The sequence below is a fragment of the Canis lupus genome, chromosome 3 (assembly GCF_011100685.1).
Source record: "Canis lupus familiaris isolate Mischka breed German Shepherd chromosome 3, alternate assembly UU_Cfam_GSD_1.0, whole genome shotgun sequence".
NCBI classification, from domain to species: Eukaryota; Metazoa; Chordata; class Mammalia; order Carnivora; family Canidae; genus Canis; species Canis lupus.
The window spans coordinates 28,931,001-28,958,140 of NC_049224.1; the positions used below are offsets into that span (position 1 = coordinate 28,931,001).

A 27,140-nucleotide genomic window follows, 5' to 3' on the forward strand; every position below is an offset into this window, starting at 1 on the left:
TTGTACATTCCAATTTTCGATATTCACCCCCAACTCTCCAGTCACAGAATGTTTTTAAAACAGTGCCCCATCATTGAAAATGCCAGCCAGGTATTTTGAAGTTGCTTTGTACTCTTAGCATGTGACACAATCTTCACCCAGGGAACTTTCAAGAAGCAAGAATTTCAAGTAGAAGGCTGAAGCAATTTTAAGAGGGACACTCTCTGGTCATTTGTGTAACTTCCCCCACCCCCTATCCCTCTCTTCTGTTTCTAATTCCATCTTAGAGGCTTGAAAATACGATTTTTTTTTCCCTTTTACCAATTTTGTGTTTTTCTATTTGGCAAACATTGATTCTTTTCTGTGTCCCAAATGGAGGTGAAATTAACTTGTCTGTCTGTTTCTTAAACAAAAATAAATAAACAACTTCAATATGTAGAGTCCCAGATCCTGCCAAACGCCTTTTGCGGTATGCCAATGTCACCCAGGAATGTCAGCTCAGCACCATGATTAGCATTTTACAATTGCTACAGAGCCAAATGTTGAGAGAATAGCAAATGCTATTTTGTGCCCCATGAAAATTACAGCTGAAGAAAGGGAATTTCTTCATATAGCAGGAAATTAAAAACAGGAGTGCAGGAGACTAGGATCCAGATGACTTTCTTTCTCAGGTAACTAATTTTAAGATCAAAACTGAGGTCTAAGAAATGTATATAAGTTAATTTAATTTTGCTTTTTAAAAGCTTTCCTGCTTTTAAAAGTTCTGTATTATGAGTCCACTCTAGGTGGATTTTTTGAACCCAATTCCCAACTTAAAAATAAAGTTGACGTTAATAAGTGAAAAGATAAGCCACAGAGGAAGGGAAATGTTTGCCTAACTCATCTGATAAAGGACCTGTGTGTAGAATGTATAAAGAACTCTGACAGTTCAATAATAAGACCAATGGACCAATTTAAAATGGGGGGGGTGAGGAAAAGACACTTCATCACAGAAGGTAAACAAATAGCCAATTGGTGCGTGAAAATGTCAACACCACTAAGTATCAGGGAAATGCAAATTAAAAGTGAAATGAGATCTCGCTACATACCTACTAGAATTGCTAAAATTAAAAAGAAAAACCGTATCAAGTGTCGGTGAGGATAGAGAGGAACTGGAACTTTTTCATACCTCACTAATAAGAATGCAAAATTATCCACCTATTTTGGAAAACTGTTCAACTCTTTCTTCAAATGCTAAACACATACTTTACCACACAATCCATCAACTCTTTCCTAGGTATTTATTCAAGAGAAGTAAAAACAGGATCTACAAGCAAAGATCTACAAGCAAATGTTTATAGCATCTTTATTCACAATTGGCCAAAGAAAAAACAATCCAAACATCATTACCTGGTGAATGAATTCAGAAACTGTGGTATATCCATTCAAGGGAATGCAATGCAGCAATAAAAAGGAATAAATTAACAACACACAGCAATATGAATGTATCTCAGAAAAATCATTCTAAGAAACCAGAGGACACAAAAGACTGCATACTGTATGATTCCGTTTGTATGACATTCTAGAAAAGGCTAGCTTATAGGGACAGAAAGCTGATTCCTATAATGAGGCATAGGAGAAGTTTTGGGGCTCTTAGAAATCTTCCATCTCTTGATTGTGGTAGTAATTATACAACTGCGTACTTAAAACTCATCAAACTGTATAATATAAATGGATGAATTTATTGTGTAACTATTCCTCGATGATCTTAAAAAATTTGGGGGGGGGGGGAATGCCTGGATGGCTCAGTTTGTTGAGTGACTGCTCTTGATTTTAGTTCAGGTCATGATCTCAGGGTCAGACTCCGTGCTCAGTTGGGAGTCTGCTTCAGGATTCTCTCTTGCCCCCTCCTTCTGCCCCTCCACTCACTCATGTGTGCACATGTACTCTCTCTGAAATAAATAAATCTTAAAAAGAAGAAGGAGAAAAATTGTCAAGACTAGGCAAGGTAGGCTAAATAATGACCCCCAAAGATACCCATGTTCTAATCCTTGGAACCCATGAATGTTGCATCATATGGTAAAAAAGATTTTGCAGATGCAATTCAGTTGAGGATCTTGAGATGGGGTTATTATCCTGGATTATCCTGATGGGCTGATCATAAATGTCATTGGAAGAGGGAAACAAAAGGAGATTTGACACAGAGGAGAAGAAGGCCAAGTGACAAGCAGAGTGTAGACGAAGGGGCCAAAGAAGGCTTGGGAGATGGAAGAGGGGGCCACGAGCCAAAGAGTAAGAGGAATACAGCTATAGGAGCTGGAAGAGACCAGGAACAGATTCTCCCTTAGAGTTATGACCCTGCCAACACCTCCATTTGAGCCCAGTGAAACTGATTCGGACTTCTGACCTCCACAACTGCAAGAGAATAAATTTGTTTTGGTTTAAGCCACTAAATCTGTAGTAACTCGTTACAGCACCTATAAGCACCTAATACACCAGCAGACAAGTAATGGCTAGAACACAGATTGCAAGAGTCTTGCTCTGATTTAATGAGAGGCCTTGACGGCTTACATCAGCATCTTCAGATTTCAGTACGGGCAAGAATCATCTGAAGTGCTTTTAAAAATGTAGTGTTTCTCAGCACCCCCATTCCACCTCACTCTTGTCTCCCCATCTCTGCCAGCCTGATTCAGTCAAGAGGGCAGAGCCTGGGCAGCTGTACCTGGGTCTAATGCTAATGCCCCAAACTTCAAGAAACCCTGATCTAGACGCAGCATTTTCTGTTCTCATAGTCATAATTCAGTATGATTACTACTTCTCTTTCTTAGGGGGATCAGCCTTGTTCCAAACAGCACATTTAGCAGGCTCTCAGCAAAGCATATTTATTTATTTATCTATTTGACAGCTCCATAAACTCAAACCTCTTCGATGGCCTCTGTGTTTGCTGAGTGAATTCCACATTTGCCATCCTTGCTATAATCCTACTCTTAATCTAATTTTACTAAAAGCCATCAGTATGGGAGCCTGTTTCGGCCAGGCACGTCAGTCATTTTACCCTATAAATCCCATGGCTTCACTTGCTCTTTTTGGATTTTACAAACACCAACAGCAGATAGACTTTCTGAATCATGAAGAGGAGGCCAGGTGAAACAACTGTTAAAATGTAGACATACACACACATGGAAATTGTGCCTTTTTGTATTTTGTTTCTGTATTCTATCCATGAGGTCCAGAGCTCATCTAGATAAAGTACTAGCATCTGGCAAATCCCGCGGACAGCCATGCACCTCCCTTTTAGGCATCTCTTGGTCCATCAGATGCCACTTCTCTCTGCCCAACTGAAGTTCCATGCTGGTTGGAATGGAGCTCCTATAACCAGGCAACAGGACCAGCCTCCCCCTTGGGGCATGGCAGGGTCAGCACTCGCTGCAGGAAATGGGTATAGACCAACCTGAGGAGCCTCTCATATTAGTGATGAGATGACTGCACTTGACTTTCGGACTGATATAAGGAGTGGGTCAACGATGTGAAATCAGTAGAGCTTGAGACCCCTCTCTTTGCTTCCACTGGATGATAGCTAAGAGAAGCCTGCAAATGTCTAGGCACTAGTGTGAGATGCATTTAATGTGATTAGTGAAGCTGACAGCTTGCTTAGTTTGAAACACAGCCAGCGAAAACCCCGGCCCGGTCAGATAACAATTGAAAAGAAACAAAAGTGAGACAGAGAAGAGAAAGAGGTAATTTTAAGGCCAGAATTACCACAGTTCCATTTGTATACAAGCTAATTTATGTTTCCATGAGAATCTGCCCAGCTACTCTAGCAGTTTTAGCAATGCGTTGCTCTACCCATGTTTATCAAATATTTAAACATCCCATTTTTATTGAGCCATAATGTCTGTTGAATATGTAAGCAAAAGAAGAAGGATGAATTTTCTTTCTCACAGCAAGAATACAATGGCAACTCTTTGCTCCTGATCTATTTCCATTTGTACAATAAAGTCACGTTTGAATTCTCGTATTTGCTAGAAAAAAAATAAGTCATTCTGACTTCCATAAATACGTATTACCTAAGTCCAGATCCGCTGATTGATCTATCACAACATTAATTGATCAGCATAGCATCTGTCTGTCCATTTATTCATCTGAGAGAGAAGCAGATGACATATAATTAGTTCCATAATGGAATAACCCTTTTCCTCCAATTAGCATAGCCGTGAATGTGATAGGAAGGTTCTAGTTCTTGGAGGCAAGTAAATATTTATGATTTTTTTGTACCAGTGGTAACAAATCAGTTTAGGGACTGCACATCTCCTGTTTAAAATGAGTATCATTGGTTAGAAATATCCATTTGGAGGGTGGCACCTAGGAGACAGTCTGTAAACCACCATCGCAAAAGACTGCAGCTCCGGTAAACTACACCAGGGCCCAAACCACCTTGCTCATTATGATGGACAGTAATCAGTGAACTAATAAAACGATTGGAGCTGAAATCATATTTTGCATTCACGGCAGCAATAGAATAACGAATAAGCCGTAGAGATGAATATACATATTCATTTTCCCTCTCTACGACACACGCAAACCTTGCTTTCTCGCCTTCTAGCCGTGTGAGAGTCAACACAACGTTTGATGCATTGAAATACAGTGGCAAATCGTGTCTGATGAAGGAGATGGCTCCTGCTCTAGTGCTTTCTGTTCACTGAGGATTAGCAAAAGGTTTGTGAGGGTCTCTCTCAAGGAAGGCCAAATCATAATTCCAAGTCCAGAGGTCAGGAATTTATTTTCATGGTGTCAAAAGCATATTTTAAAGATGTAATGTGTATCCCGGTGTCCCCTGGCTGACGGGGTGGGTGTGCTCCTTGTTAACAAAGATAACTGAGGTTTTATGACACAGAGTTTGGGTCAAGAATGAGAAGTTTTGAAGATTTACATTTTTCTTCAGCATTGACCTTTTGGCTTTATTCCTTAATTAAGCAAAGACATGGCAGCAAAAGGGAGTATTATGGGCCTGCTGTATCCCCAGGGCGTTATGAGATACCAGACACAGTTAAGCTATCTCAAGACAACCATGTTCTCTGGAGTTACTTTATTGCTATTATAAAAAATCTTTATTATGGGAAAAAAATATGTATTTTTATGCCAGAAGCAGATGAAGATGACAGGCTGTTGAATGGTAGTTTCAGTTGAGCCTCATGCCCACAGAGATTGTAAAACACCCAAGACTAAGGGAGGCCTCCTGATAGAATCTTAAGAAACCTAAAGGGGTATATTAATCTTTGTGAAATTCATAGTTGGAACAGGCTACCATTAACTGGCACTTTCCAGTTATCAAGATATTTTATGAAACTGAAAAAAGTCCCATTACACTTGCTAACAGGGCCAACTTTGAGGGTGTGGCGAATGAAATAACCTCTTTCCAGATGGCCTCCTCGACTGTAAGGACCTTGAGATCCTTAATCCCCAAAGATGCCTGCTGCTTTTCTTATGTGCTGCATACAATGGCCCTCGTGCAGAAGCCTCTGTGTGAGTTTGCTTTTCTTTCCTAAGGACAAGAAAACCGATCATTAGAAGGCTGCTCTTTTCTCTTAAAGATCTGGCACTTTTCAATTTGTTTTATTGTTTTTAAAGCAACTATGCTGCCCTTTCCCCTCTGGGAAAAAAAAAATCATCTTTGCCTACACTACTCACACCTCTTTCGGTTAATACCAAAATAAGACACCTTTTTTTTTTTTTAAAGATTTTATTTATTTATTCATGAGAGACATACAGAGAGAGAGAGGCAGAGACACAGGCAGAGGGAGAAGCAGGCTCCATGCAGGGAGCCCAACGCGGGACTCGATCCTGGGTCTCCAGGATCAGGCCCTAGGCCGAAGGCGGTGCCAAACCACTGAGCCACCAGGGCTGCCCAAGACACCTTATTTTAAAAGTGTTTTCCCTTAAACTTTTCATCGTGAGCTTCCTTTGCTACCAGGAAAGGCTGAGGTACTTGTTTATGGGCTGGTCTTTGTGTTCATGACGTATGTTTCATTCCCTCTGGATTCCAGGAGTTTGAGGTGGTTCTTGCCTTTCTCTTCTCATGGCTTTTACTGCTGGGGCTTCCAGGGTGGGCCGGGGGGGAGGGGAGAAGGGGGGGAACCTGTCCCCTCTGCATCTGCAGAACAGGGACAGAGAGAATTCTTTCCGATCTATCCCCTGGGAGGAAGAGGAGAATTGGGATCCCTCACCCAACTTTGCATCCTGAATGGGGAAGTGGGTCCCCATGATCCATGGATTGCTCGAAGCAGTGAACAGAGGTAAGTAAACAGGGAAGCTTTAGAATCTTTTGGTTGGCAAACGGGTCCCGGTTTCTACATAAAGAAAGACTGGTGCTGGTTGTTTCTTCTTCTTCTCTTTTCCTTTCCCCTTCCCTTCCTCCTCCTCCTCCTCCTCCCCCTCCTCCTCCTTCCCTTCCTTCTCCTCTTCCTCCTCCCCTTCCTCCTCCTTCCCTTCCTCCTCCTCTTCCTCCTCCTCCTCCTCCTTAAGTCACTTGATCCTCACCTTGCTCAGCAGATCTCTCACGAGGAAGTCTCCCCCTCCACTTTGCCCAAAGTCGGCCATCTGGGAATGGGGTGCGCCTAGGGGTCCTCAACCCGTCCTCTCTCTGGGCTGCCCCGCAGGAGCTCTATAGGCCAGTCTCACTGCACATATCTGTACACACCTTAGAATCTCCCAGCTTTAGGCAAGGGCTCACTTTTTGGCTGTTTTTCCAGTACAACAAAACAGCATCCTGGGGATTTGGAATGACCCTTTGGGTCATAATGAGATTTCACCAGTTGATCCAGCAAGTTCTTTGTGCCGAGCCTACTCTGGGTAGTGCTCCGCGAGGAGGCGGTAGGGAGGCTTCAAGAGGACACGTGCTCCTTGCTTCTGTCAGGGTATCAGTGGTATTGGAGGAGAGGAATATGTGCCCCTCTGACCCTACAGAATGGAAAGCTGAGGGTGTCATTTAGCGCTTTGTTTGGGAACCAGCAAGAGAAGTTCCACCTGGACCTAGGAAGAGACGGAGCGAGAGGGGATTTGGGATTCATGAGGAATGGACTCATGAATTAGAGAAAGTCTTGTGGCTGATTTTATGCTCTGCAGCCTTAGATATTAACGTTACTTACTGCAGAAAACTTTTGCTGGGGACCAGTTTCCTGGCGAGAATGTCACTTTCACTTTGTTTCATTATATTTTGGACAGAGTCTGTTTCCCGGTGCAGATTTTGCTGGCTCCATCCTTAAGAAAGATGCTCGAATTGCACACATCGTCATCAAGCCGTTCAGTACATAGCTCCATGTTTCTTCCCAAATACCAAGTGGCGTCCAGGCGGGCCTGTGAGCCACTCCAAACGTGGAGATCTCTCCTTCTGTTGTGAAAGCGGAGTAATCTCAGGAGATTGATGTCACGGAATATCCCTCAAGCATAGCTGTCAAGTATATAGATTCAAAAATTCACCATTTCATTTTATCAATTTTCAGAGCTTATTGAGTTACTTATGTGTTTCTCCTCTTCCAAAATGCTATGCGTTCTTCCTGCGGTGCTCTTTTATTTGGAAGACCCCAACGCAGGCCACCCAGGAGTCAAGGGAAAAAGCCTTCCTATAAGAACCAGTGTGAGCAATGTCAAAAAAAATGTGGTACAAAGCTGACAGAAAAGCAAGTTCTAGTTTTCCTATTTCTGGAGGATTATATCAAACGGGTTTAAAATAATGAAAATATCTGGTCTCTCTGCATGTGGTAGCAGAAAGGTGACTGCCACCAATGAGACGATGTTATACGGACTGGATGTATTACATAAAACACTTGAAATGTTATGTACATAACAATGTTAGAGTACTTGGTCTTTTGGAACAAAATGGACCAAAGTAACTTATAAATTGGCATCTTGACTCAAGGTTTGAATGGAAATAGCCAAGAAACCATAAGGCAGACACAGAGCCTGTCTATTATTTCTCATTAGTATCACCACCTTTTTCTGATTTTTTTTTTTTTTAATGCTGCTGAGGAGTTGTAAAAAGTAGGTTTTGAACAAGGCAGGTATTGATTAGCATATGCAAAGGAGACTTCTGGATACTTGATCATTTGGTAAGAGGTACCCAAAGACAGAATCTGGATCATTATTAGAAAGAAGTAACATACTGACGTCATACACACACACACACACACACACACACACACACACCCTGTCAGATCTACTTCCCAACCTTAGGCCTGATTAATGGGAATCCCAAAGAACTTCCATTCGGATTGGATTGTTGACTTGGGCATCCCAACTCAGTTCCACTGTAGGTGATGTTATTTCCGGCTATTAAGGCCCATGGTCCAGCAGCATCAATAGAAAAGAAATTACAACGCCTTGCACTTGGCAAAGTGTTTGCTGTGGAGGATTCCTGAGTTTCCCAAATTCTCCTGGTCATGGGGAACTCAAGGAAAGGAACATTTTATTCTTTTTGCCACCAGCGGTTGTTTACACCTTATAGTTAGCAAGTGCCAACAGGGGCGACTGGCTTTCTTTTTTGCTGTTGTCCTTGTTTTCTTTTGTTTTTAATAGATTTTTACTCAGTGAGTCCAGAACTTAAAGTGAGCCTGCATTTTGCATGAAAGCGACATCAACAGATGACGTTACAGGGTGATTAGGTGACATGAGCCTAACCGGTTTCTGATCCAGAACATTAGTTTGTCAGCCCCTGTTTTTTGTCGTTCTGTAGTTCATTACACACGCGCGTGCACACGGGCACACAAATGTGGGCAGCAGTGAAATGATGTTAGAATTGCTGAAGAATGATAAGTAAGGAAAGTGTGTTTAAGTGGGTTCAGCTCTTGAGTCCAACACTTAAAATCCTGAGGACAAACCATCACCAACAGCAATCTTGGCGGCGCTTGTGCGTCAGTCATTAGAATTCTGTTGCGATGTTTACCGCTCCTTCTTCCTTAAGAAAACTGGGTCACCTGCTCTGCCCGAGCCCGCAGGGAAGTCAGAAAGCCCGCGTGCGAGCTAACGTGGCAATGCATTTTAAGAAGCACCCGCTCCTACGAGGTGGGGAGGACATCCCTGGTCGGGCTTCGCGGGGCCGCGGCGCGCGAGGAGCGGGGTCCCCTCCTCGCTGCGCGGGGCCGCCCGTCGCCCCGGTCCCGGGGGAGCCGGGCCCTCGCGCTCCCTCCAGGATGGGACAGGATATGACAGCCCGGTTTGTGCACCAGCATCCTTAATATTTCCTTCCTTTCAGAAGCAAATAGAGCGTTCCCTTATCTGAATGCTAATTTCCTAGTTAAAAACCCTCCCTTGCTGACAAGGGACTGAAAGAGTTTTAAATCACAGATGTAGAGTATCAAATGCAATAATGCTCTTGCAATAGTGCATTGAAGCCTCAATTAATTAACCCTTGGGCTAAGTAGGCAGGTACACGGCGGTGGCCGCAGGCGGTGGATGGATGAGATTTAAATGTGCATCTCATTTCCCCAGCACGGAGCCTGCCGTTTGGTTCAGAAAGGAGTCATTTTGCACACTCGCCTCATTTACTCGCCGCTTTAATCCTCCTAATTCCACCTGAGATCGGGGGAGAATTGAAAAGGAAGGCGAGGAGCAGGGGCTGCGGGCCGGGCTTTGTGGCGCGCGGTCCCCGGGGGCCGGGCCTCCAGCGGGTCTGGCCTCGGAGCAGGCGTCGGTGGGAACCGAGCGCGGCCAGCTCCGGGCCGGACGGGGCCGCGGGCGCGCGTGGGGGGGGGGGGCGGGGGGACGGGGCAGGCCCAGCCGGTCCGGGCGCCGACCCCAGGCCGCAGCCCTGGGCTTGCAGGCGGCGGGGCCCGGGGGCGGCCGCGGGGGGCGGGGGGGTGGTCGCGGGTTCGAGGCCCGCGTCCCAGCGCCGACTAGGTGTGACTCTCCAGCTCATTTCTCTCCACGCGATTTACCATCTGTGAACTCGTCTTTAACCTAATAAAAATCATCTAGCTTTTGACTAACAAGAAAAGGAAACAGTGCTCATTGTGGGGTTTGGGGAAAATGGCTTCACTAATGTGCAGGATGAGAACGGAGTGATTTATAGGCGGATTTAACCGTGGGCTATGATTAGGGGGCCGGTAGTAAGTGCATTAGATGTCTAAGTGTGGCAATAGAGTAAATAGGCGTTTTATTTATCGCAGTGCCAGGGGCCTCTTAGCGGAAGAGCGCTTCTCCAAATTGAAATATAGCGGAGTTTACCCTCCTGATTAGGGCCTCCGCGCAGCCCAAGGCTATCAGCTAAGCAGAAACCACGCTCGCTGACACCTAATTGTCACTGGATTAATGTGCAAACAGGGACGGCGAACAGCGACAACAAATAACCCGGGTGTCAGAGCCGTTGGTGGCAGTGTCCACTCGCAGTGACTTGGGGCCAAATTGGAGTTTATGTGTCACAACGGGATCCCGGCGCGGCGCCCCCGCCGAGGGCCACCTGTGCGCGCGCCCGCAGGCCGAGGGCGCAGCGCCTTGACCTTCCTGTTGTCGTTTCTGCTTTCTGCTCCCGAATTCACGGCTCCCAAGACACAGTTGTGCGAACCGGGTCCTTCTCTCCAGGATCTTGCGACTTTGGCCCGCGTCTCCGCATAACATTTAGCTGCCCCGTTGGGAGCGCGGGTCGCGGGGTCGGGGGGAGGGCGCGGGGTGCAGGGGACGCGGGGGGGGGGGCGCGAGGGGGGCGGGGGGGGGGGCGGGGGCCGTCTCCGCAGCCCCGGAGCGCGACGCCCGCCCCCACCGCCCAGGCCCCGGCTCCGTGGTGACCCCGCGCCCGGCGGCCCCACCTTAAAGGCCCGAGAACTCCGAAGCAAATGCTGGATAGGTTACCAGCCGGGAAGTTCTTGGGCTCACTCATTTTTCTCCTACAATTAGCCATTTAGGGAGGGAAAAAGTCACAAATACATGAATTATGTTCCTAAATGTATTTCTAAAGTTCTTAAGTTTTATTGAGCATGAAAGTTGGTCTTTCCCTGCGTTAAGGACTGAAGACGCTATAGAACTAGCTAGTAGCTCAATGGTGCAAAGTCTTATGATTTAAACTTGACATTTGCAATTTTTTGCCGTAAAATATTACTTTCTTTATTTCAAGACTTTAGTTGAAAACCTCGTAATTCCTTTTAAGCTCCATTTGATTGTCAATTGCACAACTCTCTCTAAAGCTTAGGGCTTATGATTTTCATACACACATGATTTATGCTTTTTGTGTCACAATATAATGTACTTTGGTACAGCTCCCACTTATTTCTCTTGCATCACGAGAGCCTTCCCCTTTAGAGGCTGGGATTTTTATAGTGAAGCTATGAATGAGTTGTGACCTGGCTGTAGATTCCCTTGAATTGTCCGAAATTGCCTTTTTCGCTGCCACAGCCAGCCTTCTGTGCCACTCCATTTAATATGTTTTCAGAAAATGGTGATCCGGCTATCTGCATATTTGGATAACAGAGGCAAATAAATTTTCACTATTGAAAATTTCAGTAGCTGGCTGCAGAAAGCCCGTGCACTGCCTCTACTGCGGACAAGGATAGCAGAACATATTCTAGAAGTTGCAAAACCTGAAATTCCTTTTAACCCATTTGCTGCAAGAAAATCATAAAGCTGGATCTGCAAGTGATTTACTAACAATATGCTGAATGATTTCAATGTAGGTTTAATCCGGGCAGAGAACCATAAATCCATCCAAGCTGCTGATTGGACATAAAACTTAAGCTCCTGACCCCCATGAGAACAACAATACATAACCAACATATCCGCAAATGGATACTAAGTTTTCTGAAAAGATTAATAATATATATTGTTGTGATAAAAATTGGAATGCACACAGGAAACATTTAGTTCATCCAATTATTACACTTTGTAGATCTTATTTTGTGAACTCCTAGATGTGGAAGGAAGTTTAGAGACCATTGAACCCTCTTTACAGATGGCAAAACTAAGACCCAGAAGGTCCGATGCCTTGCTCCGTGTCACACAGACATGCACAACTAAAGTTTCTACCTATTCCTCAGATATATTATTATTCCAATCAAGCCGTAAACACTGTAGGCATACGAGAAAAAAATCAAATGTTTTTGTCCTACTGGTCAATTTTAGTTATTTGGGCATTTAAACGCTAGACAGCTTTTCTGGCATATAAAAATGAATTTTTTAATAACTAAGAAATAATCGAAAGTGGGCATTATTCTTTGCTAATTTATCTGGAAATCATGGAGCAGAATTAAAAATTTAAGGAGATTTTCAGTATTTGAAAGAGTTGCTATATGGCAGTTATTTGAGACTGAAGTCATATTATTCCTCTGCCAGTTTTCTGCTCCTTTGATCGCCTACTCTTTCTACTTTGGGACTTTTGACCTCCTTCAGACTTTACGGGGGGAAACTAAGACTCGAAGAAATTGACTTTATCATTAATTAATAAAATATTTCATGGAGAACTTAGGACAAAACTGTCATGCTTACCCATGGCTCTCTCTGGATCCTACTACAATGGGTTACCACCAAGGAATATTTGGCAGGTTTTTAAATAATTCTGCTGAAGACTTACAGATTTATTTATATGATAATCACTCCTGGAGTTTCAAGGATTGCCTTTGGTGTACAGACTTTAGGATATGTCTGAATTATTAAGCTTCCCCCTGTTTGATGTGGCTAGGTTTTAAGAGGGTTGAGTAAACTGACATAAATTATGTCAACCAAGAAAAAAATGAGTCACCTGGAATTTTGAGTATGACTAAATCTAGATTTAAAATTAAAAATTTTTATTAAATCGGAAATTTCTGGCAAAGTGGTCGGACTCTGGGAAATATGTTCATTTTAAGGAAACTGCTGAAATCTAAGGTTGGCCCACCAACGGGGCCGTGAGTCTTGCCAGTCTAAACTAGAATGTATACTGACCCGTCCACACCCCCCCTTCCCCCGACTTCTCCCTCCCCCACCCTGAGTTCTTGAGAATTTCAAAACCAGTCATCAAAATAACCAGTACTAGGTTTATAACTAGGCACAACAAACTGAAATGATTTCAGTTTCCTAGACTGAAATGATTGCACAAAACTCCGTAAAAGCAAAGAAGAGGGTGAAGCTACTCTGGAGTTATCCATGAAGGTGAACAACTCGGAACCATTATAATCAAAGCCATCTCGGAGGGAAGGACCAGGTGGTGAAGAGAAAAGAGCAGGGCTGTGTGACACGGGTGGGAGGTGGGGGTTTGTATGGTCCAGGTGCTCCAAGCGCCTAGTGGGTGACCTTGGGCAGACTGCTGTCCACCAGCCACAGCTGTCTCCTAATGGGCCACCAGGGGTGTAGGCACACAATTTCTTGAGGTGAGGTCTGTGAGCCCTCCAAGTGGACACCCAGCAAATCCCCCCCAGGGAGCTCTGGTGCCCTCTGGAGTTTAAAATGCTTGTACAAAGGACCTACACATTTTCTTGTCAATGTAAGGTTTTAATCACTTCTGCTGCAGCAGTTTGAACTCTCATATTACAGTTTGAGGAAAAGACCTGAACAGACACTGATGACTGATTTAAAAGACTCCTTCAGGCCACAGGAGTACTTCGTCAGGCATAGTCTTCGAGGGCTTTCTTCCTAGATACAGGTGGGTGGGAGACTGTCAGCAGGTCACCACTGTTTGCTTAGAAAGCTCTTGTGGACATGTGCTCTCTCCTCTCTCTCTCTCTCTCTCTCTCTCTCTCTCGTCGGCCACAATCTTTTTGGTATTTAACAAAAAGTAGTTTGTGGGTTAAAAATATTGTAAGATATCTTCGCCCTGAGTTTTTCACCTATTTAAACTACTATGGCATATCTTTAAGAAATATCATGAATTTGTGTGTATGGTAACATGATTGGGGGGGGGGGACACTTTTTACCTTTTGAAGTAAAATGAAATTCCAAAACAACCCAGATCAATATGCTTTCAGGATTGTGCAAGGATCCCAGTTCTTAACATCATAAAATGTCACGCATCTATATATTTTCCTACTCAAACATAATTAAAGGCAGACAGTGTACCGTGTTGCAAACAGGCATATTGTTCTTTGGAAAGCAATTTTTAGAAATTACTTTTTTCTGCAGGTCACAAAAAAAAAAAAAAAAAAAAAAAAAGAAATTACTTTTTTCTACCCTGATGTCAGAGAGCTGATTTCATTTTTATGTTATAGCTGGATTTTAAAGTCTAATAGACATTTCCTGGATGAGGCCTACAAGCTTTCTCCTACTCAGTGTCAGTTTGCGTTCTTACATGGTTAAAATGAGAGCAAAAATATTGGTAAGCAGTAAGCAGCCCTTTCCATCATGTTTAATATTGCTCTTGGAGGAATAGTATATTGTATGCTTTCTGCACACTCTTTGTAAGGTAGGATTTTTTTTTTTTTTTTTTTTTTTACTTGAGGGAAGTTTTTTCTAAGAGCACATCTTTTTAATGGTATACTTTCCTCTTCTCAGTGAGGGACTATTGATTGAGTGGACACCGCTTACTGTAGCTGTTCTGAGCTGCCAGCAGCAGAGTTTCCTGTGATTGATTTTATATAGCACCTTTTATACTTGAGAAATCCCAAAGCACTTAACAAAGCCGTGAGTGAACTTGATGCTGATAGTGATGGCGAACGCAAACACGGCCAATGGCACGAAACCCACAGCAGTTCACACTGCTCCAGCTTCTTGAACTCTCCAGAGGGCCTGTTGGTCAGGCCACACCCATTCTCTCTGGTCTGCCCAGACTCTCCAGAATGGAAGGGACATCTAGCCATCTTCTAGCACATACCTGGTCAGTACGATGACCAGCCCTACACTCCTCCAGCCAGGTGAGATAGGCCCCCTTAGGCAGCTTCCAGAGAGCCGATTACTCTCTAGGCTTCTCTGTCCTCACTGGTTCAGTACAGAGCACGATTCAGTGGTCCTGTCCAATCAGAGGTTCTAAGACTCTCTGATTTCATGAGTATCTCTTGCACCCTGAGGAGATGCATAGCGTTATGTCAGGCCCCTGCCCTGGAAAGGAAAGATGCTTTGGATAACTTTAGTATAAGGTTAGTGTAAAAGCAAACAAGACCTCTCCAGAAATGCATGACAGGTCCCCCTCAGAAGGACAGTACATCATTGCTCCTTTCTCTAACTCCTAGCCCAGTGCTTAGCACAGGTAACACCTCAGCAAATGTTTGTTGAGTGACTATCTGCTCATGCCAAGTGTCCTTTCAATGTCAGAGAAAGCAAATTTCAGTCCAGAATAATGGATGTTCACGGCCTGGCACCATTGATCTTAGCAATGAGCATGCAAAATAAGCACGACTTGTCCCCATAGAAACAGCAAAAGTGGGACAAAAATCATGCCCTCTTTTTTTTTTTTTTACTCTAGTTCCTGATGCCAAAGACTGAAGCGGCTTGTTTTCCCTGTAGATTGGTGACAAAGGAAGAGGAAAGGGCATTAAGCTCACGGAGAACTCTGGTCTGTTTACCTCCAGGAAAATGAATCAGCGGATGGAGAGCTAGGGCACGTCTAAGGAGAGGACACTGTCACCACCTTGGATGAATTGGGAAGAGACAAGGAGACTGAGGAAGCAGAAAGAAAATTATAATATTCTTCCTAGGAATCCCACCCTCATCTTCAAAGATGTGAGCTTCCTTAGGTGTCCCTAGTCAGGAGCAGGAAGGCCCCTGGGAGGGGGTAGGAGAAAGCCAGGCTAGTTCTCTAGCTACGCACCCTCCTTGCCTGGGGAGAGGAGGAGCAGGGACAGTTTCAAGGTGACTGTGTGGGAAGAGTCAGTGGGGTGTCCCCTCTGGCTCCAGCGGGATTCATACCCAAATGTCTGTGTTTCATTACACATCTCATCACCCTGTTAGTGTGGTGTTGTTTTTAAAAAGATTTTTATTTATTCATTCATGAGAGACACACAGAGAGAGACAGAGACACAGGCAGAGGGAGAAGCAGGCTCCATGTAGGGAGCCCGACACGGGACTCGATCCCAGGACCCCGGGATCACACCCTGGGCTGAAGGCAGACGCTCAATCACTGAGCTATGCAAGTGCCCCGGTTAGCAAGTTTTAAAAGAGAAAGAGAATATCTAAGAGAAAATGAGTGTGTGCGTTCCTCTTCACCTCTGCTTTCTTTTCTTCGTACACGTGGCCATGGCTTTGGAGTTCATTTTCAAGGTAACAATTTACTTTTGTCTCACATGATGTGTTGGCATCTGTCATCTCCTTTGGTCCTTTGAATGACTCGGGGAGACTGATGGAATTATTATGCCCATTTTACAGATGAGGAAGCTGAGGCCCAGAGAGAGGGTGAGTGACTTGCCCGAGGTCATGCAGCTAGCAAATGGCACAGCTGGAATTCAAACCCAAGTTACTAAATGCCACAACTCACTCACTGTCTCCTAGGGTCTTACTGTCTCCATCTCACACTGAAAAAAATAAACCCTGCTTGAAAAAAGAAAATGTATTGTTATGACATGCTGGCACTTGGAGGATTAAGCTGTGAATGTTTATAGTTGATTTTTGAGCTCACACCACACACAGCTAGCTGCTTATTACTATAAGCTATCAACTAAAATCTCTTCCTCCTCCTGGTTTTTCTTCTTCTTGTCCATCATGGGTCCCTTCTTTGTAGGAACAGAAATAAGTACCTGTGATTTCACCCCTGAGTCCATGGCTACGGGTACTGACCTCTTGAGGCATGGCTTCCTTCAAGACCTCAGTGACTCTCTCTAAGATGTGAAGGCTGAACTAGAATGTTCCAAGCCCCGCTCTGGCACTGAGAGACTGCGATTCTGAGCTGGTGACTGTCCAGAGACCTCCAGCTAAAGAACGAGGCTGAGATGGGTGGTGTGACCAGTAACTTGGTTAAGTTCCACAGTGGCTTGCTGGCTGCTGATGACGGTAGGTCCTGGGCTCAAAGCTGGGCACAGCGACACACACAGCACCAGGTTCCTACCCTCAAGACTATGGGGTCTAGCGGAGCCCCCCAAAAAGGCCTGGAAACGTGCAGCTGTTGTTCACCTGTTTACCTTTTGTTGGAGAATTTGAAGATGTATTCTTGGTACAATATCAATACCTTGGTATCAATATCAATGTCTCGGCACCTGACTAGTCCTTCTCTCTCTGCATTTTTTAAGTCCTATTTAAATAGATGGATATTAGAGGAGACATGACAAAAAGCCATCCTGTTGTGTTCTTGGTAGGCTGCAAAGAAAAGCAATTGCAGAGACCTCAACAGTTAGGGGATATGCCTTGGAAGCCCAGCACAGGGGAGGGGGCCTGGGCATTTGGCCTGGCATGAGCGAGCTGGAGGGGAGCCTGATTACGGGAGCCAGGGCCCACCTCGTGCGGTTTTCTCTAGAAGAAAAGCCGGTCAGAGCCGCAGGGAGTCCTTGCAGGCCAAAGGAGACAAAGTTGTTCCCTGGGAGAGAGTGGCATTTTGGAAAACTGAAAATCACTTCAGTAATATCGTATGTGAGAATCCTTGAAACCGAAAAGAAATGCAATAAACCTCGCGGTTTGAAGGCTTCTTCAATATTTTACAAATCACACAATCATCTCCAGCTTTTGGCACAAAGAAAAATCCACATGACAAACCTTACGGAACATTAGCGATATCAAGATAAGCTACATCTGCCGAATACCAATGAAATTATCCCTACCTGCTGCTGGTGTTTTCGACAATGTGAGGCAGAGGGTCCTTTTTTTTTCCTGTTAAAAATGGAAATCAGCATTTGAGTATTTCATGAAGTTCTTCAGGTTCATTAACAAGGTCAAAATCAATGTTATTTTACTGTTTGGAATCATTTTTGGCGGAACAATGAAAAGAAACCATAGTAGAAGTAGTCTTAATATAATCATTTTCTTTTCATTGTTCTTTATGGGAAAATAATTTGGCCCGAAATTTAGTGGTCCCATCAGGGAGGTGATATCTTTAAAAAGGTGGTCTGAAGGACAGGTTTTACTGTACTTTAATAGGCTTATAGATTAATATAAATCTTAATATTCATAATCTTTACCATTTCTTTTCTCAATATCTGCTCCATCTATACATCTATTTATAATGTATGTTTCAAACACAAGATATACTTGATTTTTATTGAATATACTGATGGTGCTACTGGGACAGCCACTTGACCTAGCTAAAAAAAAGAAAGAAAAGAGCCAAGGGGTCAGATTTCTGGATAGTCTGCTGCTGAAAACAGATTTTTGCAGATAATGCAGTGGCCTGCCTGAAAGCAGATGTCCTTGGAAATTCGCAGTTTGCTATTATTTGTGTAATAATAAAGAAGTAAGGGTACCCCAAGTGGCAAGTGTGAACTGTAGATAATCACGATGAAATGTGGCCTGGCCACCTGAAAGCCTGATTCTTCTAACCACGCATGGAACATTTCCTACCTGTACATGTCCACAAAAGGAAATCACAATGCTAACTAGACATGAATTTTTTTTTATTAGATAAAGAAGAAAACATGTAGATACACATTGCTTGACATGAATTATTTTTATGTGGTTATTTAAGGGAAACACATCTAACTAACTGAGGTTAGTTTTGACTCTGAGATTTCTGGTTTGCCTGTCAGCTTATAATGTTATAAACAGTAAAAGAATTAATGTATTTTGTGTGTGTGTGCACGAGTGTATAAAATTGGTAATTTTATATGAAAAGATGTATATTAGAAAAGTAATACATCCTCATTAGAGAAAAACTTACAAAGTGTGGGGGAAAATACATATTCCCACCACCCAGAGATAATTGTGTTGACATTGCTCTCCTCTGTATTGTTCTACACAGGTCAGAGCAGCCTATAAAATTGAAGATGGATTTATTAAATTCTCTTGTATTACTTCACTATTTCCGATTATTGGAGGTTTGGGTGGTTTCAGTCTTATCCTATTACTAGAAATATTAAAGATAATCATCTTTTAACCTACCTCTTTGTTTGCATTTCAGATGATCTCCCTAGAGACAGGTCCCAGAGGTAGAATTATTAGAGTAAATGAAGTGAACTTTTTAAGGCTTTTTTTTTTAAGACTTTATTTATTTATTTGAGAGAGAGTGTGTGTGTCTGTGAGAGACAGATCACGAGCAGCGGGGGTGGGGGGGTGGGGGGGTTGGAGGTGGGGGAACAGACTCCCCGCTGAGCAGGGCACCCGATGGGGGACAGGATCCAGGACCTGGGGATCATGAGCCCAAGGCAGATGTTTACCTGACTGAGCCACCCAGGCGCCCCTCTATAAGGCTTTTGATGCATATTGCCGAATTGCTTTCCACAAAGCTTAGGCCAATTTATAGTATAAACTTATTTTAATTAAATTCAATGTATTTCACCCACGTTACTGAAACAAGAGTGGTTTCAGCTTTCCAAAACAGTGATCTCTTGTGATTTGTCATGGACTTGGGATCTACCGGAGGGAGGTGCACGAGAGGATTGTAGAGGCCACTCTGCGGTCTTCAAGCGCTTCTGCGTCAGTCACAGAAAGGCCTATCTTTCTTTCTTTTTTAAAATTATGTGGTCCTGGGGATCCCTGGGTGGCTCAGTGGTTTAGCGTCTGCCTTGGGCCCACAGCGTAATCCTGGGGTCCTGGGATCGAGTCCCACATCGGGCTCCCTGATGGAGCCTGCTTCTCCCTCTGCCTGTGTCTCTGCCTCTCTCTCTGTGTCTCTCATGAATAAATAAATAAATTAAATAAATAAATAAATAATAAAATCTTTTTAAAAAAAACTTATGTGGTCTTCATAGTATTTAGTAGCTTAAATAGTGATATTTTTAATGAAGGGAAGATAACTTGAATACTTAGCTATGCGTTTTCTTCACCTTTATTTATTTAATGAGAAGAAACCCTGGAATTTATTATTAGAAAAATGAGACTTGGGACGCCCTGGTGGCTCAGCGGTTGAGCGCCTCCCTTCGGCCCGGGGCCTGATCCTGGAGACCAGGGATCGAGTCCCACATCAGGCTTCCTGCACGGGGCCTGCTTCTCCTTATGCCTAGGTCTTTGTGACACAGAGAGAGAGAGAGAGGCAAAGACCTAGGCAGAGGGAGAAGCAGGCCCGGTGCAAGAAGCCTGATGTGGAACTCGATCCCCGGTCTCCAGGATCAGGCCCCGGGCCGAAGGGAGGCGCTCAACCGCTGAGCCACCAGGGCTGCCCAAAAAATGAGACTTTAAAAGTATTTATATTTCCTTGCCCACCCAACTCCTAGCTTTCTTGATTTCAAAGATCTTGTCCCCAACATCCTCAAAAGTATTTGGTTATGTGCACCATGTCACATTCGGGCCCCCTTTGTTGGAAGGCAGGTGGCCTTGTGCCTGCTGATGCCTGTGTGTGGAGGCTGGGCTCCCAGAAAGCTGAGCAATCTCTGCGTTTGTAGCTCCTCCATGCCATCCCTGCATCTGCACGTAATGGGTTCCCCAAACAGGGGAACTGTCTGGTGGTAATATGTTTAGTGTGCCCGAAGCTGTTTAAACCCGTGGTATCATTTAAACACGACCAATTACGCCAAGACTCAACAGTTTGGGGATATGTGCTTACCCATGTCTTGGAACATCTTTGCTCTCTGGCTTTCTACTACATCCTATTTCTGAAAAACAAAAAGAGATGTTGCAAATAGATTTCCTATTTTGAGTTCCCTTAGTCAGGCTGAGAATGACTTTTCACAAGAGGAGGGAAAGGATGATAGTTCTTAAGTCCAGGAGGAACTCCCTTCTCGGAACTTGGTCCAGCATCGACCACAGCTGGCACTGAATGCTTTTCAGGGACACCCTGAGCAAAGTCAAGGGTCGGAGGACTGGAAGAGGCGGTGGCGGGAAACCACCAGCCTTAAAGGATGCTTGTCTTTGTCCAGAGACTCACTACATAGTACATTAGGGACCTTTATTTTATATAAAACAGAGCCTCTTACTATATTTCAAAGTAGTTTACAACTCTGTATAAAATATAACATCTTTACTAGGAGATGGTGCGATATAAACAGGAGGAACACAAGTATTAATACTACCTTCACCATGCATGCCTTCCAAAACACATTTGCTAAGTTTTGTTGTATATAAAAATATATTCTGCTACCAACTTTACTGTCATTGTGTAAAATCACACAAACCAATATATGTAAGTGAATAATTTTACATATAGTTAGTGTCTTTTTTGATTAAGAAAGTCGTTTAAAGGACATATTAATTATGCATCTTATGTATCCTATGTGGCAGAGCAGCTCTGTGAATAGAGACCTGCCAGTTGTTTTGTTAAAATAACAGAATGCAGCTGTGATTAAAAAAAAAAAAAAAAAAAAAATGGATGCAGCATATCTGGAAGAGCCACTTTTACTATTAAAAGGGAGGAGGTCAAAGTTGTTGCTTTATTCTGCAAATATAAGATTTTTGGAGGGAGGAGTGTTAGGCCACACAAATGTGTGGGGCACAACGCAGGGAAGGTTTTGTATTTGCTAAAATCCTTCCTGGCTGGGACTCTGATTTAATGGCAGATAGGCCCGGGAAAGTGGCCACTGAAACCAAACAGGAAATAATACACCAAAGGAGAAAATGGTTTTTTTGTTGTTGTTGTTATAGTTGTAATCAGAACCACTGCATTTCCACATTTAAACTTCTTGGGTTTGTAAAATCTCAAGCAAATACCCCCCCACCCCTCCTCATGGCCCCTCACTACCCCCTTACACCCCCCCCACTCCCACCCCAGATAAGAATCTACATTTGAAGAAACTGTTTTACAATCAAACTAGAGTTTGTCTTTGTCTTTCCAAAGCAAAACGGAGTTTTACCTGTCCAAGAAAACACTCTCTGGAAGTATTTTCCCCGATGCGAGTTTGACTTTTCAGGGTGTCTGTGGCCAAGTCCCATCTGTGTTCCCCGCTCTGTGGTCTCATTCAGGCTGCCGGTGGTGGCTTTGAATGGGGCAGCTTCACCAAATCTGCATGAAAATTGGGAATTGTCAGCGTAATTCGCCATTTACTGACTCGCTCTCTATGCCTTTTGTGTTTTGATCAATAAAAACTTCCGTCCTCTACCTGGTTTAGTAACAACCTGTCCCAAAGCATTATATTTCCCCTAATCTTTGCGAGTTCCGGTTGCACAGTTATCCATTTTCAACGATATTCATTTTAAAAGGTTAACAAACGAGAAGCTAAACCAACCATACAAATAACAGCCCAAAGAACACTCTCCAAAACGTGTTGCTGCGGCGCCATCTCAAATTTAATATTCACGCAGAGGAAGCTAAAGGCCACCACAGCGGGCGGATGAAAGAGTACGGCCGTGCACGGCTCGCTCCTGCTGAAAGCTCTGGAATGTCGCTGAGGGGGCCGCTCCCCACCTCGCCGCGCGCCCTTTCGAGGCGGCCGCACTTGCCCGCCCGCGCCCGCGCCCGCGAGCCGCCCCAGGCCCCTATTGAGTGAATTATCGCGGCCCCTAAATCATCTCCGCGGGGCTTCCTCGAATCCCGTCAGGACGCCCGCGCTCCCCTCCCCCTCCGGCCGCGTCAGGAATTCCTACTTCCCGGGGAGCCGGCGGGGAGGCCCCCCCGCGGGAACGAGCGCCCGGGCCGGGCGCAGGGGGCCCCCGAGGCTGCGGCGGGGGGCGCGGGGGGGCGCGGGGGGGGCTCCGGGGGGGGGCGCGGGGGCTCCCGGGGCGCCCGGAGCGCGGGCCGGAGAGAATATAAATGTTTCCCTTAACTGGAGGAAACACCGCGCTCACAGGCCGCTTGCGGAATAGATTACGCTAATTTATTAAACACGGTTTGCCTGGTGGCTGAGCCGAGCTGAGTAATGATTTACATTTTTTTTCTTTTAAAAAACATTAATAACAGGAAGTCGGGGGCCACAGCGCCCGAAGCCGGAGGGCAGGTGGCGGCGCGGGGCGGCCGGGCCTCGACTTGGGCCGCGAGCGAGCGCCGGAAGCTCCGGGCCGGGCCTCCGCGGGGCGGGGGTGGGGGGACCCGGTCGGGGGGACCCGGTGGGGGGGACCCGGTGGGGGACCCGGTGGGGGGCGGGAGCGAGCCCGCGCGAGGGGCGGGGGGTGGGGGGAGGGGTAGGACTGAGCCTGTGCTGAGGGGTGGGGGTGGGGGGAGGGCTGGGGGGGGTAGGGGTGGGGGGAGGGCTGGGGGTTAGGGTGGGACTGAGCCTGTGCTGAGGGGTGGGAGGTGGGAGGTGGGGGGGAGAGAGCCTGTGGGGGGGCGAGGGGAGGGCTGGGGGGGGTAGGGGTGGGGGGAGGGCTGGGGGTTAGGGTGGGACTGAGCCTGTGCTGAGGGGTGGGAGGTGGGAGGTGGGGGGAGCGAGCCTGTTGGGGGGCGGGGGGGAGGGCTGGAGGGTAGAGGTGCGGAGGGGTAGGAGGGGTAGGACAGCCTGTGCTGAGGGGTGGGGGTGGGAGGTGGAGGGAGCGAGCCTGTGGGGGGGTGGGGGGTGGGGGGCAGGGGGCAGGGCTGGGGGGTAGGGGTGGGGGTAGGGCTGAGGGGGTAGGATGGGACTGAGCCTGTGCTGGGGGGGTGGGAGGTGAGGGGAGGGAATAGGGGTGAGGGGGGTGGGGGGAGCGAGACCGTGGGGAGGTGCTGAGGGGACGGAGCCTTTTTGAAATAAGGGCTAAAGAAGTATATTTGCTCCTCCACGCAGAGCCATCCGGAGGACGTGGAGGGTTGGAGGTATTTTGAGGAAACTCCAAACCCACCAGCTGCTCTGCTGTTGATAACATGATCTTCCAAAGACGTGAAGTATACTTGGCAAAGTGGCAGACAAAACAGCGCACGAAGTAGTTGTACATGCGGAAAATTCGTGTATGTTAAAACTACGTGAAAATACCTTATGTCTATACGTAGAATGGAGGTGAAGACAATTACCAAAGGTTTTCTCACGTTCACGGACGTTCGTCTACTGTCCAAGTCCAAATCTGAACATCTGAAGTTGTTTGGCAGGTGGAGGGCTCAGACAATTCTTCGGGCGGCAGTGCCCTGTCTTCTGGGCAATAGCGTGACTCCCTTTGAGACACACCCATCTAGAGCATTAGTCTTTTAATGCATTATTATTTCATAGGGAACAAACCAGTTTGCATGTGCTGCTAGAATGTTTGCAGCAATAACCCATTCACAACTCTATAGAATCCGTGTATCCTGGATTATGAACCCTTGGTTGACAGTGGGAATTGGGCGATTAGAGTCATAGACTGGGAAAGAACTTTGCCTCCGAGTGAACCCTTTAGTGACAGGTTGTCCAAGTTTCCGAGTACTGTATTCCAGTTTGGGTTTCATTTAGGGACTCTGCAGGAGACTCGGTGCCTTCCTTGTCCTCAAAGTGGCCCTAAAATTACCTTAGCTTTTAGGGTAGCTTCAGCATATTGGTCACCTCTCCTGAGGTTGTAGACAATAAACGCCCTAAATCCAGTCTCCTTGTTCTTTTTTTTTTTTCTTTTTAATTTTTATTTATTTATGATAGTCACAGAGAGAGAGAGGCAGAGACACAGGCAGAGAGAGAAGCAGGCTCCATGCACCGGGAGTCCGATGTGGGATTCGATCCCGGGTCTCCAGGATCGTGCCCTGGGCCAAAGGCAGGCGCCAAACCGCTGCGCCACCCAGGGATCCCCAGTCTCCTTGTTCTTGGTAAGATGTTTCACCTCTGTACTTTGGCAGGTAATTTTTTGTATCCGACTATAGGACATTACATTAATACCTGTTAAATGCCTTCTTGTTGGAGCTGATCCTTCTTTCCAGGCTGTCTAGAGTTTTGGGATACGACTCTTATCTTTGAATCGATAAGCTTTCCCTTCCAATTTTGTGTGATTTGCAAGTCAGAATACTAGAATTAATTATTATAAAGAGAAAAATGAATGCTGCATCATTAGTAATAATACCATATAAATGTTAACTTTTTCTAATGTGTGCATTAATGACTGTATTATGTAAGTGTGTATATCACCACATATTTAGAACTAAAGAAATAAGACTGTTCATTTTTTTTGTTGTTAGAAAAGTTTGACATTAATTTTAAGGATCCCTTAGAAGATTGGTGTTCCCTACTCTCAATGTGGGAATTTTGTTAATCCTAGAAATAATACTCCAAATTAAAATAATTTTTAGAAGAAAGAAATTTCCCACATGCCTTACCATTCTAACATAATTGTTTTCAGTTTCCATGTTCCCTTCTGTATCTTCTAGGTTTTGTGCTGGTCTTTTCATATTGCACAGTTTTCTACACGTGTTTCCTAATTTCTTGTTAGGAATGAGTGTTAGCCTATATTTATTCTGAGGTAAAGTGAATAAAAACAAGCAACAGAGAGTCTTCAACACAGCTTTACCTAAGCGGGCTGCCAAGCTAAAGCCTTTGCAGTCCTTTTAAAAATATTATCACTGTAGTAGTGATAGGACTATCGGATTCATTTAGTAGCTCGCTTTAAAAAATATCCTTGTATATGTGTAAAAATTACACGTGGAAAAGGGTGACGAGTTCTTGAGCTGCTGGCTTTGAAGGTCCTGAAGTGATTTAGAGCACTTTGGCATGTAGCATTGGTCCTGCTGGAAAGCAGGGCAAGGAGGCTGAGAGAGGTGGGAGACAGGCCATCTTGATTCATCTCTGGTTTGGAGGCCAGGTGTGCTGGGGCTGTGGGGAGGCCAGCTCCTCATCTGGAGTTCCTTACTTCTCTTTCCCTTCCCCTGATGTTATCACCTCTGGACTAGTTGGACCTTTTCTGGAGACCCAGGTGGAGCGGCTGCCCTTGGATATTTGTCCACAGCCTGAGGAAGGTTCAGCTAAAGTTGGGTTTACCATTGGTACCTGCTCTTCTGTCCTCTTATGATGAGTATTACACAGAACATCTTCACTGGAATAATCCTTATCTTTTAGAAGATTGACAGCGATGGTGGCTACCAGTTATTGGGCACCTAGTATATGCCAAATGATGTATATTGGTGTCATTAGGCTTTACAGCAGTCCTACGAAGTGGGAATCATTATTTCCATTTTAGAGATGAGAAATGCCCAGAGAGGTGAAATGTCTTATCCAAACACAGGGCGGCCTATTTTCACAGCATAGGATTGTTTCACCATGTAACACTCTGTGTCTGTTTAAGAAGACATAAACTTGAGCAATGCAAAATGACATCACAGGATCCCATGCTTTAGTTCTCATTTAGGAAGACAAGAGAAGGTGAGCAGAGAGATCTGGGGGCTTTTCCAAGACAGGAATGATGGTGTGACAACTTTCAACACCTTGGCCCTGAACAAAGCACAAGGTGTTCCGGGAACAGAGGGCAGACGTTTGAAAACTTAACAACAGGGAATGATCCCAAAACAATGAAGCCTAAGAGGCCAGTTTGGCCTGTTTTCAGGATGTAAAATGTTGGACTCAGAATACTTAAATTGTAGTACAGAATCTGTCACCAAACCACTGGGTGACTATAATTCAGTTACTAAAGGAAATTCCTCCAGCCTACTATGAATCAGTGTTTTCTGAATAGATCTATGATGATTCTTTGGAGAATGATAAGAGAAGAATAAGGAAAACCTGATTTATTTAGTATATGCAGATGCTTTTCAGACTTTGAATGGAGACTGTCAAGCCACTTATATTTTCTGACAAAGTAGGAAAGAGCAGAAATCATTGGCTTGAGGTACATTCTTTGTAATATCAAGTAGGGTATAGGGAAAATCCAGCTCCACATTGAAGAAATGATAGATCTTTAAATGTTCCTTCTCCTGAAGTAAAAAAAAAAAAAAAAAAAAAAATTGTTGACGGTGTCCTCATCCTTAAACTGAGTCCCTGCTCTCAGATAGCTCCAAGCCCATGAATACAAGACAAGGGCCATATTGGTGCGGTGGCCCCTAGGAATTCCAAGGATCTTCCTGAAAATCAATCCCAGACTTTATAGCATTCCTGAATCTTCTCAGTTCCAGATATTGGGGGCTGCTCTCGTTGTCACAGCTAGGGTCTTATACACAAGTGCAAGTTGCTCTGTTATGCAGAACCAGATCTTATTTATGTATCAGAAGTCCAGGGAAAATTGGGCCCTGATTCAGCTGATCCTCAGAAACACTATTCAAGGGAATCCAAGGATCCAATATGTTTTCTTCTGGCCAGCAATCCACATGAAAGTAAAGATTGTAGGTCTGGTTAGATAACCCAGGACATTTCAATGTCCTCATGATTTATTGCCAGAGCAAATAGAAATATTGCAGACCACAGTATCATTTATCATGTAATTACATATCTTTGCGGGAG

At 44.8% G+C, this 27,140-nt stretch overlaps 1 long non-coding RNA gene across 2 annotated transcripts; it reads right to left on the bottom strand.

Annotated features, from left to right (window-relative positions):
• Window positions 1-1,847: 1,847 nt before the first annotated feature.
• On the bottom strand, window positions 1,848-22,328 carry LOC111095167. Of its 2 annotated transcripts, XR_005356839.1 has the most exons (5): window positions 22,077-22,328; window positions 21,705-21,853; window positions 20,462-20,510; window positions 17,589-17,637; window positions 1,848-5,500 (listed from the first exon to the last, which is right to left on the bottom strand). It is a non-coding gene; the product is annotated as an uncharacterized LOC111095167 (long non-coding RNA). The 2 variants fall into 2 exon arrangements; XR_005356838.1 differs by lacking the exon at window positions 1,848-5,500 and having other exon boundaries at window positions 17,588-17,637; window positions 22,077-22,326.
• Window positions 22,329-27,140: the final 4,812 nt, after the last annotated feature.